Raw genomic sequence first — 16,235 nt, 5'->3', positions numbered from 1 at the left:
TTCAGGAAAGTCACTAAACAAATACCACCGCTACCAACAACAGCAAACAACAACACAAAAAACTCCTGGGGGGATGCTCAGAGTTTCATATTTGCCACATCATATTATTTTAAATTTCCATGTTCTTTATCAAAAACATGAGACAAAAGAAAAATACAAAAGAAACCCAAGAATATATGGCCCATATACAGGCAAAAAAAAGAGTCAAAATAAACTGTCCCTGAGGAAGTCAACATTGGACTTATCTAAACAGATTTTAAATCAACTATTTTAAATATGTTCTAAGAACTAAAGAAAGCAATATCTAAGGATGAAAAGAAAGTATTAGAATGATGTCTCACAAAATACAGAGTAGCAGTAGAAAAAAGAACCACACTGAAATTCTGAGGTTGAAAATTACAACAAAAATAAAACTTTCCAAATATGATTTTATATATATATATATATATATATATATATATATACACACAGGCACACACACACACACACACACACACATACATATATATTTAAGAAACAACTTCAAGTAAGATAAGCTAAAATAAGTGCACATCTAATATACAAATGCAAAATAATAAAATTGGACGCTTATTTTATACCATATATAGAAATTTAATTCAATATGTATTAAAGACCTAAACGTAAGCTCTAAAACTCAAACTTCTAGAAGAAAACATAGGGCAAATGTTCATGACGTTGCACTTGGCAATGGTTTATTGGCTATGACACCGAAAGCACAAGCACAAAAGTATAAATAGACAAATGGGACTACATAGAATTTAAATACTTTTCTGCATCAAAGGACAAAATCAACAGAAGGAAAAGGCAAACTACAGATTGGGAGAAAATATTTGCAAATCATATATCCAATAAGGGGAAAATATTCAGAATATATAAAGAACTCCTACAACTCAACAAATAAAAAGTTGAGTAACCAAATTAAGAAATGGACAAAGAAATTGTAGAGATATTTCTCTAAAGTTGATACTTCAGATATTAACAAGCATTTTAAAATTGCCCAAAGGTCGAAAAAGTGACTATAATTGTACTTTCAGGTAAAGACAGCTTATAATAAGACTGCAGAGTAATTCATAAACATATCAACATATGGTGTTAACTCATTTTATTTCCTAGACTTAGTGTCTAAAGATGTTAGCCAGTTTCCATGTACAGTAAAGTAGCATGCTAAAATACTTTTGTTCAGTTCTGTTATGTGTAAAAATAGTAGTGTGTCCTCTGATGGTTACCTGGTATGAAAAATAAAGGCTTATTGCCACAAAAATCTCAAATTAAAAAAAAAATTAAGTTATACAAAGATACAAAGTTATTTCTCAGATCATAGTGGAATGAAATTGGAAATCAGTAATATAAGAAAATTTGAGAAATTCACAAATGTTTGGAAATTAAGCAGCATATTACTAAATAAGTAATGATCAAAAATTAAATCAAAAGGAAAATTAGAAAATACTTTGAGATGCATGAAAATGAAGAAACAATATGTCAAAACTTACAGAATGCAGTAAAAGTACTTAGAAATTGATAGTTTTAAATATCTATATAGAAAATCTCAAATCAATAACTAACCTACCTTAAGAAACTAGAAAAAGCAAACTAAACTCAAAACAGCAAAATGAAGGGAATAGTAAAGATTAGAGCAGAAATTAATGAAATAGAGAATAGAAAAAAATTAGAGAAAATCAATAAAACAAAAATTGGCTCTTTGAAAAAAAGAAACAAAATTGACAAACTTTAAGCTAGATTGACCCAGAGAAAAACATAGAAGACTGAAATGACTAAAACAAGGAACAAATTGATTTTTGACAAGGGGGCCAGAATAATTCAAAAGGAAAAGAATAGGCTATAACAGACTGTTGGCCAACTGGATATCTACATGCAAAAGAATGAGTTTGAAATCCTTCTCACACCACATACAAAAATTAATTTGAAATGGTTCAAAGATCGAAATGTGAAAGCTAAAATCACAAACTCTTAAAAGAAAACATGGGTGAACATTTTCATAACATTGGATTAGGCAGTGATGTTTTGAAGGATGAGACCAAAGCATAGGCAAAAAAGAAAAAAATAAATAAATAAAGTGGGATTCATCAAAATTAAAAAAAAAAAAAAACTTTTGTTTTTCAAAGAATGCCAGGGGCTTCCCTGGTGGCACAGTGGTTGGGAGTCTGCCTGCTGATTCAGGGGACACGGGTTCGTGCCCCAGTCCGGGAGGATCCCACGTGCTGCGGAGCAGCTGTGCCCGTGAGCCATGGCCTCTGAGCCTGCACGTCCGGAGCCTGTGCTCCACAGCAGGAGAGGCCACAGCAGTGAGAGGCCTGCATACCGCAAAAAAAAAAAAAAAAAAAAAAAAAAAGAATGCCAGTAAGAAAGTGAAATGACAACCCACAAAGTAGAAGAAAGTATTTGCAAACTATATATCTTGTGAAGTACTCACACTCAATATGTAAAGGACACAATCACCAGAGCAATAAAAAGAAAAATAACATAATTAAAACATGACAAAGGATTTGAATATTTTTCCAAAGAAGATACACCAGTGATCAATAAGCACACAAAAAAATTCTCAGCATCATTAGTCATTAGGAAAATTCAAATCAAAACCATAATGAGATATCACTTTACATCTACTGTGATGACTAATCAAAAAGACCAGTAACAACAAGTGTTGGAGAGGATGTAGAGAAATTGAATCCCTTATACACTGCTGGTTGGAATGTAAAATGGTAAAACTGCTCTGGAAAATGGTTTAGCAATTCCTCAAAAAGTTATATACAGAGTTACCCTATGACCCAGCCATTCCAATTCTGGGTACACATCCACAGAGAATTGAAAACAGATGTCCACAAAAGAACTTGTACCTGGATGTTCATAGCATCGCTGTTCATAAGAGCTGAAATGTGGAAAGAACCCAAATTCAGTTGGCAAATGGACAAAATGTAATACAGCCATATAATAGAATATTATTCAGACACAAAAAGGAATGATGTACTGATATGTGATACAACAGGGGAGAATTTTTAAAACGTTATGGCAAAGGACCCAGGCCAGACACAAAAGGTCACATATTGAATAATTCCATTTATGATTCTGAAGGGTCCAGCAAAGATAAATTAATAGAGCCAGAAAATATACTAGTGTTTGCCAGAGGCTGGATGAAGGTGGAGGGAGGGGGTATGGAGTGTAACTGCTAATGGGTATGCAGTTTCTTTTTCTTTTTTTAATTAATTTTTATTGGAGTATTGTTGCCGTACAGTGTTGTGTTAGTTTCTACTGTACAGCAGAATGAATCAGCTATACATAATCATATATCCCCTCTTTTTGGATTTCCTTCCCATTAGGTCACCACAGTGCATTAAATAAAGTTCCGTATGCTATATAGTATGTTTTTATTAGTTGTCTATTTTATACATTGTATCAATAGTGTATATGTGTCAATCCCAATCTTCCAACTCTTCTCACTGCCCTTTCCCCATTCGTATCCATATATTTGTTCTCTACATCTGTCTCCATTTCTTTTTTTTTTTTAATTTACTTATTTATTTATTTATTTTTGGCTGTGTTGGGTCTTTGTTTCTGTGCGAGGGCTTTCTCTAGTTGCGGCTAGCGGGGGCCACTCTTCATCGTGGTTCACAGGCCTCTCACTGTCGCAATCTTCTCTTGTTGCAGAGCACAGGCTCCAGACACGCAGGCTCAGTAGCTGTGGCGCACGGGCTTAGTTGCTCCACGACATGTGGGATCTTTCCAGACCAGGGCTCGAACCCGTGTCCCCTGTATTGGCAGGCAGATTCTCAACCACTGTGCCACCAGGGAAGCCCTGTGTCTCCATTTCTGCTTTGCAAGTTAGATCATCTATACCATTTTTCTAGATTCCACATATATGCGTTAATATACAGTATTTGTTTTTCTCTTTCTGACTTATTTCACTCTGTATGACATTCTCTAGGTCAATCCATGTCTCTACAAATGACCCAATTTCATTCCTTTTTAAGGCTGAGTAATGTTCTGTTGTATATATGTTCCACATCTTTATCCATTCCTCTGTCAATGGACATTTAAGTTGCTTCCATATCCTGGCTATTGTAAATACTGCTATAATGAACATTGGGATACATGTGTCTTTTTGTATTATGTTTTTCTCTAAGTATATGCCCAGTAGTGTAATTGCTGAGTCATATGGTAATTCTAATTTTAGTTTTTTTAAGGAACCTCCATACTGTTTTCCAAAGATCAGAAAGAGAAATTAAGGAAACAATACCATTTACCATTTCAACAAAAAGAATAAAATACCTAGGAATAAACCTACCTAAGGAGGCAAACGACCTGTATGGAGAAAACTATAAGATACTGATGAGAGAAACCAAAGATGACACAAACAAATGGAGAGATATACCATGTTCTTGGATTGGAAGTATTAATATTATTAAAATGACTATACTACCCAAAGCAATCTACAGATTCAATGCAATCCCTATCAAATTACCAATGGCATTTTTCACAGAACTAGAACAAAAAAATTTACAATTTGTATGCAGTTTCTCCTTAAAGTGATGGAAATGTTCTGGAATTATAGTGGCCATGGTTGTACAACGTTGTGAATATACTAAAACCACTGGTAAATCACAAATAAAGCAATGAACTTCATGTATTCAATAGAAAAATGTTATGACTCCTTTCATTTAATTATTAGGGAGAAGAATCAGTAACAAGACTGACTGACTCACCAAAAATTACTTTCCTGGTAAAATTGTGACATAGCATTGTCTTGAAATTATTAAAATCAGATGATGAAGAACTAATGCCTTGTTATATAAATGTAAATTCTATACATTTCTAGGTTTCAAATTCCAAGATGCATGTTAGGACTGGGATCCATTCTTTCAAAAGAACCTTGTAGAAGGCACTTGCAGCTCATTAATAGAAATAATCATTAAAATATTACAACCTCAAATACATGTGTATATCTGTGCAACTCAGGGTAAAAGGAAGAAACATCTGGCGCTAAGCACACAGAGCAGCAAACTATCTTATACACAACAGATAAAGAGGTAAAAGCTTAAGAAGCTATATAAATGGATAAATTGGGTATCACCAACTGGGTCAGAAGAAAGCAAAGCCAATCTAGGCTTGACTGTTTGAAAAAGATTACAGTGTGTTTGCTTTCCTATCTAGGAAACTTGGAAAGGAAAAAAGAATTGACTTGTTCTCCCCTTTGAAATAACTATTCACAAGCACAGTATCATAAGCTACAACTTAGGACCTGTCTTTGGAAAGAGTGTATAAACATTCTCAGATTATTTTACTTGAGTAGATGGCTTTACCTTTCTTTATCTTGTCAATCGGCTTCTTACTACCTCTCTCCTTCTAAGCTGATTTGGATTTCAGCCCATTCTGTGTAGTGGACATTATATTTTTGGCCTAATTAATATCCGTTTCCATGTCTTTTGGAAGCAGCTCCCTGGTATTCCTTTGAGAAACAGTCTCTCCCAGTGTCTGTGCTCTTCAAGTCATTGCCAATCAGAGTCTCAACTCCCATAACCGAGAGTGGGTGAGTGAGTGAGTGAGTGAAGTGTAGACCTCAGACTCTCCAGGAATCATCAGTCTGTATCTGGGAGACATAAGGTAGATAAATGCTGCCCATTCATCACTTCTGCCGGTCCCCAAAGGGAATTGTTGCCCATTTATTTCTAATAGGGCCTTAGAACAGGGCCCCGTTTTGTAGAAGTTCTAGTTCTTCTGTATATTCTTTGATCCATTGAACATCTTCTTATCCTTTCAGCAAATTTCTTCCTTGGGCTGAATTTACTCATACATTACTGTGTTTCTGGTTGTTTGAATCACATTATTCCCCTTCAATTTAGGATTTTAGACACTGCTTACACCATCTAGGTTTATCTATCAACACAGTGAGAGATGGGGAAATTATTCTATCATCCTGGAAGTAAGTCTGAAATCAATATTGTTATTTCAGAATCACCTTCCACTGTTATCTGCCTCCTTAGTATAGACAGTTAAGAGAGGCCAGAAGAGAAACAAGATATTCTTTAAAATTTATTTTTCCTTGTGGTATGTTTTTATTCTTTCATTGGTTTGAAAAATAAAAAACAATTATCTATGTGGGATAGAGGGGTATGTGAATATACATATATATGTATATATATATGCATACATATACATGTATATTTATATTGTATATATATAATGTACATTCACTAGTTCAATGGCAATATAAAAATTAATCATTAAAAACGAAAGTATGTTTTCTTTGATTTATTAATTTAAAACCAATGAATGAATTTTGTACAGAGTCATCTTTTGGTCCCATTCCTATAATTCTGAGTAACTTCCTGGAAAGCCTTAACAATCTGATTATCTGTTAAATTATACCAGTGTTATTTTATCAATTCAGAATGTTCGTTATTCAATGCAAAGCTTTGATATTATAGCAAACGGCATTTCTACAGGAGGGTTTCCTATCTAATGATGGAGAAATTTAGATGATTTATTCTATTTTAGTCTGAAAAATTAAAAAAACATGCCATTAAAATGGCTTTCAGTGAAAGACAATGACACAGAGAGAATATTAAAATAAAAATAAAATATAATGGGGAAATAAATAAGACTGTGGAAAGATGACAGTACTCCAACCGAGCCAACGATTTTTATTGTATGGGGGCAGAAAATTAAACAATTGCTTTAATTATGGTAACTAAAAAGTATTGAAATATGGTATATTATCTAATTCACATTACCTTAACTAAGGAAGCTCAGCATGAAAGAAGAATTTTTCCCTGCCTATGAATTCTTTAAAGATATTTTCACATTAATTTTATATGAGACAATGGGTCACATAATTGACAATGTCTCCAGTCTTTCTATCAATTAGGAGTCTTTCAGGTGCAAGTGGCAAAAGAAGCTAAGAAACAAACCAAAATTCACTGCCTCCCTAAATTGCAAGTCAAAAAGCAGATTGACTGGACTCAGGCCTTGAACTAGGTAAGCAAGATGTATTTCTTCATTCTTTTCCACCTGTGTTGTTTTCATTTCCCTGTCATCACAAGATGGCTTCTAGGCGTTTCCAGGTTGAAACCCTGCAGCCAAGAGTCTTTCCAGTCAAAATCTTCATTTGTCTCTTTAAACCTGATAATATGCTGATCTTTCTTATGGCCACTCCATCCAGGAGCGTGAGATCCCTCTACTTAGGGATGGTACTGGCTCCACTGAAAGAACATGGATGAGACTGAAGGAGAGAAAGCCTCCCAGTGAGAGATTAGGAAATTGGGATGAAGGTAACCATTTCTTTGTCTCTTTCTCTTTAAATTTTTGGAAAAGTTTTCTATATTCACAAATATTTCATGTTGTTATTGTATATGTATTCATTTTTGTTGTTTCTGCAACTAATATATTTGTTGAATCTCCTATCTAGAGCAACATGACACAGCACAGAGAATGCATATATGTGAGGATAGAGGCAAAGGGGTGTCAGATGAGGCCATAATTATTTGAAACTTTGCACCAATCTTTGGATTTCTGCTGGCCATGGAATGTTCTGGTTCTTGATAGGGGATCCCCCAGCTGAATTGTGATTTTTACTTAAATTTTGAATCATAGCAATATTGCCAATGGCACGAGGAATGGGACTTTGTAAACTAGAAACACATTTTTTGAACAACTGAAACTAGTTTGAGGAAGATCTTATGGAAAAAACTGAACAAACATTTTGGCCAACCCAACATATCTCTTTTTCCTCAATTGATATTTGAAGTCATAAAAAATCAAATATGGGTAAAACATAGTAAGAAATTATAAAACATATCCACCAATACTTGAATCTTACTATAGCACAATAGCTGTACAGTAAACGTACGTTTTGTCAAATTGAATCTCGAGCAAGTATAATTACTTATGTAGGTGATACAAGATCATTATTAAAAGCTGGTTTTGTCAGCAGGATGCAGGCATTCTAGGAGCTCTGACCTCAATATATATGTAAATGTGAGAGTTAAATTCTTAAATGTAGCTCTCAGATCTGACAAAAGTCAAAGCCATCTTAAAAATAATGCTGACTACGTTGAATAAAATGTTGTTCTTAGGTCTTCTACAATTATACAACATATAACATGATTTATTTATTTTTTTACTTATTTTTTTTTTTGCGGTACACAGGTCTTTCACTGCTGTGGCCTCTCCCATTGCAGAGCACAGGCTCCGGACGCACAGACTCAGCGGCGTGTGGGATCTTCCCAGACCGGGGCACGAACCCGTGTCCCCTGCACCGGCAGGCGGACTCTCAACCACTGCATCACCAGGGAAGCCCAACATTTTAAATATATCATCTTCATATTTTCCATTAAAGATTCCTTAGACATTTTTCCATTGGAATATGTTCATTTTTATTTTTTAAAATCAGTAATTTGTGATATGCTGAAGAGACACAAATACCAGCTCTTTACGCTATTGATATTTTCACTTTAAATTGTGAGCTCATAGAATGCAGGGTCCACATTTGTATCTCTCACACTTAACTGATGCCTTGAACATCACAACTGTGAAATAAATGACTTTGAACTTAACAGAAATAAGACTAAGGAGCCAGTTGTGCATTCCTGGTACTTCATACTTAACAACTGCATCAGCCCATTTCTAACACATTTTGTTACCTGATACTTTTTAATATGTGTATAAAAAAATCAATACATGATTTGTGATACTTTTAATGGATACTAAACTAATAAAAGAGCTTTACTTTATCAGACAAATTAGGGCCTGGCACAGATTTAATGTTTATTGAATGAATTCATTTCAAAGTCACCTTGAATCTGGAACAGTCATTGTTTTGTAAAATTCCTGGATACAAACAAATCAGGCATAAAATACATATAGCATACTTAGTATTTTATCTTTAGTCAAAAGTTTATGGCACGCCAAAGCAAACACAAACCAAGTCACCTTGCAGGGCCATAAATTGGAGGACTGGATGAGCCTGAGTTATAATTTGATTTAATTTATGTAAAATTTCTTCACTAAGATGTCAGAGATTCATTCATTAGGTGACAGGATCCAGGGCAAATAGACTCTATTGTAAGAAAACTTTTTATTCTACACAAAACCCCAACACTATCAACCCAATGAATTTCATGGGACAATAAATTATTAAATAAGTTACCCTTCCATACTGATGTTCCTTAATATACTGAGCTCCCATTATATTTGAAAGATATTCATTCTATAAGAAATTGATTTCGGGCTTCCCTGGTGGCACAGTGGTTGAGAGTCTGCCTGCTGATGCAGGGGACGTGGGTTCGTGCCCCGGTCCGGAAGATCCCACATGCCGCGGAGCAGCTAGGCCTGTGAGCCATGGCCACTGAGCGTACATGTCCGGAGCCTGTGCTCTGCAATGGGAGAGGCCACAACAGTGAGAGGCCTGCATACTGCAAAAAAAAAAAAAAAAAAAGAAATTGATTTCAATCTCTGTTCTAAATCCTATTTTGATTAAAATGTTTCACCCAGACTAGTGGTCTCCACATTTGATAGATCATCAAAAACTTTTAAAAATATAAAGCTAGGCATATACCCTGAGAAAACCATAATTCTAAAAGAGTCATATACCACAATATTCATTGCAGCACTATTTACAATAGCCAGGACATGGAAGCAACCCGAGTGTCCATCGACAGATGAATGGATAAAGAAGATGTGGCACATATATACAATGGAATATTACTCAGCCATAAAAAGAAACAAAACTGAGTTATTTGTAGTGAGGTGGATGGACCTAGAGTCTGTCATACAGAGTAAAGTAAGTCAGAAAGAGAAAAACAAATATTGTATGCAAACACATATAGATGAAATCGAAAAAAAAGTGGTTCTGATGAACCTAGGGGCAGGACAGGAATAAAGATGCAGACGTACAGAATGGGTTGAGGACACAGGGAGGGGGAAGGGTAAGCTGGGACGAAGTGAGAGAGTGGCATGGACATATATACACTACCAAATGTAAAATAGCTAGTGGGAAGCAGCCGCATAGCACAGGGAGATCAGCTCGGTGCTTTGTGACCACCTAGAGGGATGGGATAGGGAGGGTGGGAGGGAGACACAAGAGTGAGGAGATATGGGGATATATGTATATGTATAGCTGATTCACTTTGTTATAAAGCAGAAACTAACACACCACTGTAAAGTAATTATACTCCAATAAAGATATAAAAAAAAAAAAGCTATATATATATATATATATATATATTTTAAATAAAAACCTTTTCCCCAGAGTTTCTTTTATAGTATATCTGGTAGGTCCCAGGAGTTTCTCAGGATGAGCCAAAGAAGGGGAACTATCAATGTGGGTTTACTTATGAACCAAGAGTACTTGCCCAAGATTAGAGTCAAAGACTGGATTTGTACCTGTATTATTTACAAACTAACTGACTGTCATTATTTTCTTTTGGAAAATCTTAACTTCTGAGTTGTTTTTGTTTAAATGGTGTTAACTCTTTGATCAGGTAAAGGTTCCTGTTTCTTCATCTCAATCTCTAATAGTTATGTTTTATAACCAAACAAAAAATGTTGACTTTGCAGTAAAGCCTGCATCCTAGTAAAGTCTCTTTACTTGCTGTACCCAGGAAACTCAGAGTGTATGACTGGGAAAAAAAAGAACTTCATTTAGAATTATTTACAATGCTCATTTCAGAGTAAAAATAAAGCTTACATATTATTTATTTCTGCACAAACAACAAGTTTAATATTTCTATACTGAAAGGCTTGAATTATTAACAAGCTGGGGACTGGATCATTGTTAAGATATCACAGATGATCCAAATAATCTTGTTTCAAATGCCAAACACCATTATAAGCAGATGTACTGGAGCTATTTTCTAGTGTTTGGCTCATTTGTATAATGGCAAAAGGGGCCTCCCCTGACAATCATTGTAATACAGTTTTATCTCAGTGAATTTCCATTCAACCACATCAAACTCCCAACCCCAGAAAAGTACTCAACAATTATTCAAGTTAGGATACCAGTGCCTAGAGCATTTATAAATACATGCATACAGACAAAAATCCAACCCTTTACCTTTCATATTAATGTCAACTTGTGATTAAAAGAAATAGCCTCCGTTGCCCAATGCATCAAATTCTGCCACTGCTTTGTCCTCAGCACCAGTAGATTGCTAGATTGCTTTTGTGTCTTACTTTTCACATGTGAATCCTAAATCTCAGATCTCATCTGGGTAAAATAAAAAATCCAATTCTGAATTCAGTTGAGTTACTTCAAGCTCTGATGGTGGAAAAAGACAGAATTAACTAAATTCCAGGCTCAATTCTTCATATGAAATAACAAGATATTTGGACAAGGTTAAACTTGAAGCCTTTCCAGTTGTAAAGATTTTTAAATTTCATGACTTTTCAGATTAATAGAAGTCTTCAGATTGATAGAAGATGGATAGGAATATTTAAATAGAAATAATATTTTAAAAATTCAGATAACAAAATACAAATTGCTGTTTCATCCTTGGCATAATGACTTTCCTCATTTGCTTTTCTTTCCTTTATATCTTATTCTTTTCATTTAGGTTTTTCCTTATATTTTATTCAGATATTTTATTTCTGTAAAGAAATATGGCCTATTCATAATGTTTGCAATGGGTTATAAGTAAGTATGCATTTCAAGCATATGTTGCTGCTACTACTCAAAATTGCTTCCCATATGCATTGCATTGTTTTAATATTTCAAATACTAATCAAATTTTTGCAGACATAAATAAATGAAATTTTTCATTTCACTTTCATTTGTATATAGGATTTTATACCGCAGGGACTCAAGAGAGTTTGTCCACACCAGCATGAAATAGATTCCTTCATGAAACTTTATTATTTTCTTTTCACTTTGCCCTCTTTTTAAATTTCTTCTCCTACAGTTCTATAATCTCAAGATAAGAAGAGGCAAAGGAGCTACCATATTCTCAATTATGTCTGGTAGAGGGTCTTGCATATAAGAAGCACTAAATACAAGGTTTTTAATAAGTGAATGAGAAAAATTTAAATGATGATAATTAGAATCAAGTTTGCAGAAGAAGGAGAGGGAAAATACAGGCTTTAGTAGGAAATGTAATTTCCAAGAAATACCATTCTTCTTAGAAATGTCTAATTAAGAAAGATTCTCATTTTCTAGAAGAGGCTTAAAAGAGTTTATACCACATAGTACTGTTCAAAACTATCATTATATTTTATAACAAAAAAAAGGTTCCAAGTGGAATGATATTTCTGTTTTACCTGAGTCATTAAATGATGGAAATTATGTTTAGAGAAGTTTTAGGAATCAAATATCATACCATGGTTCAAACGAGTTGCTTCTCAGGTTGATTTCTCATGTTAATATTCTCTTTCTCTCAAACACTTTTCACGTCTCTTTGCATTTTTATGAAGAATTAAAATTATAATTCTCAGATGATAATAGGTTTATGTGTCACAGGAAACTGTTCTTCAGAACCAACCTAAATGATGCAAAATAGGGTATTAGAAAAAATGTTTTCAATCCCTCTGAAAAGGAGCCATAGTATTTTAAATGATCTACTAACTAAGGTCAGCTAACTCACCTCAGAGCTAATTATTAATATTTTACATTTTTATCTCAATGATAGTGTGTATAATCTAGGCTCCTGAAATCTTTGAAATGAAACAAAAAGTTGTTTCCTTTCCAAATAATAGCATATACTAACCACTGATGTCCCTTCTTATCCACTGACTCTTGAAATATGAGTATAGTCTTCCAGAAAGAGAATATCCGAAGATATCCACAATACTAGTGATGTTAGATAATTAATTTCCTTAATTCATTATACAGACAAAACCTTATAAGTACCCTATTCTGAGAACAGGGTAATTTACCTGCAATTTCTTATCCAATAAGGATGGATTATTCTAAGTCTGGAAGAAGCTAGTTTTTATTTTTCCATTCATCTCAGGGTGGCAGGTATTTAAACTTGGAAGTAGGTTTTACCTCATAAAGCTCCAGACCACTGGGTTCATCTACGTGATCCAATAATGTGGTGGGTTTCACATTGCACTGATCAATTTTGGTCTTATAAAAAGGTCTCTGGGTGATAGCAATCTGCCAAAGTTGTGACTGAATGTGACTCTTCTGGAACTCTGCACAGAGGTGTCAGCCAACGTAAAATGGCACATTTACCAACTCTCTGAGCCAAACACTGAAATCATATTTTAGGTCTTAAAGTGATTGCCATTTTGTTATTAGATTCCATAAAAGAATCTTTTTTTTTCTTCAGATAGAACCTATATACTTTAGAAACAAGTGGGAAATTACCCCTCTTTTTCCCATTTAATCACCTTTACAATGCAGGCAATACTGGTGTAAAGCCGTGAATCCAATTCTAAATTGTGGTCTTTTAAATTTTGTATTCTATGTTCCAACTCATGAATTCATCTTCCCAGTACCTTAGGAGGTGGAAAGAAACCTTATTAGATTCTCCTGAATCTCCTATATTACCTAAATGCCCATCCAGATGCTGAAAGAGTTCATCTGAAGCTGATGACATGAACATGGCTGGAAACTTCTTCAATAACATGATTTCAGTTAAAGAGACAACCAGAAAGCAGTAAGAGGGCAGCACATTAGTTGAGGGGCTGGAAAAAAATTGTCTGGCTGCTGGTGGGATGTCATACATTCTCACAGGCATTATCAGATTGCTAATGTTTCATAAAGAATAAAGAATTGGTCTGGATGTAAGTGAGAGAAGGAAACCAAAATTTTTCATTTAGTTGAGTGTTTAAATTCTCCTTTTGGGGAATAGATGACCAGCACTATTGACTTTTTTAATTAGATAGTTACCTGTTAGGGTCTGTCCTATGCCTTTAGGATGTTTAACAGCATCCCTGCCTCTACCCACTAGATGTCAGTACACGCCCCCCTGCCCCCCACCCCAGCCTCGTCAATTGTGACAACCAAAAACGTCTCCAGGCTTTGCTCCACTTAATTCGCTCCACTTAAGAAGAACCTCTCTAGGGAGAAAACCCAGTATCGTTTATTTCCATTGCTATATTTTCTGCTTCAAAGTTATGTTCAACAAGTTATAAGATATTAAAAGAGCAAAGAGAAATAACTAGAAGTTAAGAGATTACCAGCACCAATTCAACAAAAACAGCAATCTATTTGGATATTCCTCTTTCAGCATTCTTAACGTTTAAAGAAGTCATAATACAATATATGCATATGCATATGCAACAAAATAATGCAACATGCATGGAAATCCACCTTAGAAGATTCACATAAAGTCATTGGATAAAGTTGTAAACATCTTTAGTACCTATCATCACTCAGACAGCAACACTCCCTAAAACTGGAGGAGTCGTGTTCTTTCATTAGCCATGAGAAACCATTAACCACATGAAGTCAGTCTCTCTCTCCTTCTTTTTTTTTTTTTTTTGAATAGCCATTCATCATTTGAATCATTAGCTTCCTCATAAAATTTTTAGGAATGCAAAATTGTTTTTCAAAAAAAAAATTAGTTACAGGGCATTGCATTATAAAAGCATGGATCTATTACTCTATCCCTTTCTGCATAAAAACGTGTCAGATACGCAAGATCATTTATGTCGATAAATAACTTTTTAACTAGACCTATTGTCTCATGGTCAGGCTGATATTCGCTCTTTCATTTCAACAGTGATTTTTATGGTGAAGCCATTTCTTAGATATGAAAAATCCTCAAATGAAAGAGAGCAAACATAATTTTTCATCCAGCTGAAAACATTCTGAAAAGCAGTTTTGTTGCATGTAATCTGTGGCTCAGAGACCAACTAAAAGAAGCTGCTCTTCTCTGTTTACCCAAATTTTGTCACTGCCTGGGTTCTATTCAGTGAAGATTTTGGCTTGCTCCCCTGACTTTGCTGATTTTTTTTAAATCTTGAAACAAGTGTCACATTCTCCAAGAGAGAACTTCTAGAGCAATGCTTAATGATTTTCACCCAAGATACTTTGTTATGGAAGATAAATGTCACACCTATTGTTGGCCTCTGAAATGAGCTAAAAAATGCCATCTCTTCCCTTTCCCCCATTTCTCAAAGTTCCTATGGTTTTGAAATGATCTGAAGTAAATGTTGAAAAGTTGCATCATATGTCGCATTCTCTTTTTGGGTGATCTTTGGTTATAGGAAAGGAGAGTAATTTTTAGACACTGATTACTATGCCTTATAGTGGGGTCATTATTTCACTGATTCCTCTGAACTTTATTGATAACATACGTTAATAACAGGTTTTTTTTTTTTTTTTTTTAGTAGCAGATAATATAAACCTAACCCAAACTGGTTTAGGATAAAAGGGAATTTATTGCCTCATATCGAAGAGAAGGCTGTGGGCCAGCGGCATGTCTGGAGGCCACGGACTGCTTAAAGTTCTTGGTACAGAAGGCTAAAATGATTTCTCCAGGAATCAGTCTTTCTAACCAATTTATTCTTTTTATTTCAAGTTGGCTTTAACTTCAGACTCCTTGTGCTCATAGAATAACTGGAGATTTTTGGCCTTAATCATCCCATGTCTAAAGCAGGTGGAAATGAAGAAATGACAGTGGGTCAGCAGTTCCAGCAAGAGTCTGTCATATTGGCTCATTGATCACATGTTCATCTCTGAATCAGTCACTGTAGGTGGGTAGAAGGTAGTGCTGTGATTGTCCAAGATGGAGTTGGAGGTACACCCCTGAATTCCTGAGTGGGCTCCATTCTATGTGCAGCATAAGGACTGAGTGAGGGCAGGACTGGACCTTTAGTGGAACAGTGAATGGATGCTGTTGGGCATAAGCCATAGATGTCCACTGCATGTGCACTCTACATTTATGCCAAAATATTTGTTGAATAAACAAAGCCAGAAAACCAGAAGTTATGAGGCAAACAGAGGCATCCTTGCCCTTAAATTAGAGAAACAATCAGGTACACAACTAAAAAAAACAGGCTAGTAAGACTGTTAGGCACCATGTTATAGGCACTGAAGGAATTCTTTACTAAGATGTTTAGGGAAGATGTTTAAAGGAGTAGCCTTTGGAATGAATCCTGAGTAGGGCATGGACCTGCAGAAATGGAGGGAGTAGCATGAAGGGTGCTCTGGAAGAGTGAGTAAATCAATTCAGCTTTATCAGGAACAGTAAACTATGGCCTTGGACTTAATCTTGTTTTTGTAAATAAAGTTTTATTGGAAACTTTATTTACTTTTT

This window comes from Phocoena sinus, chromosome 2 (genome assembly GCF_008692025.1).
Source record: "Phocoena sinus isolate mPhoSin1 chromosome 2, mPhoSin1.pri, whole genome shotgun sequence".
NCBI lineage: Eukaryota > Metazoa > Chordata > Mammalia > Artiodactyla > Phocoenidae > Phocoena > Phocoena sinus.
This window is presented reverse-complemented; position numbering follows the sequence as displayed.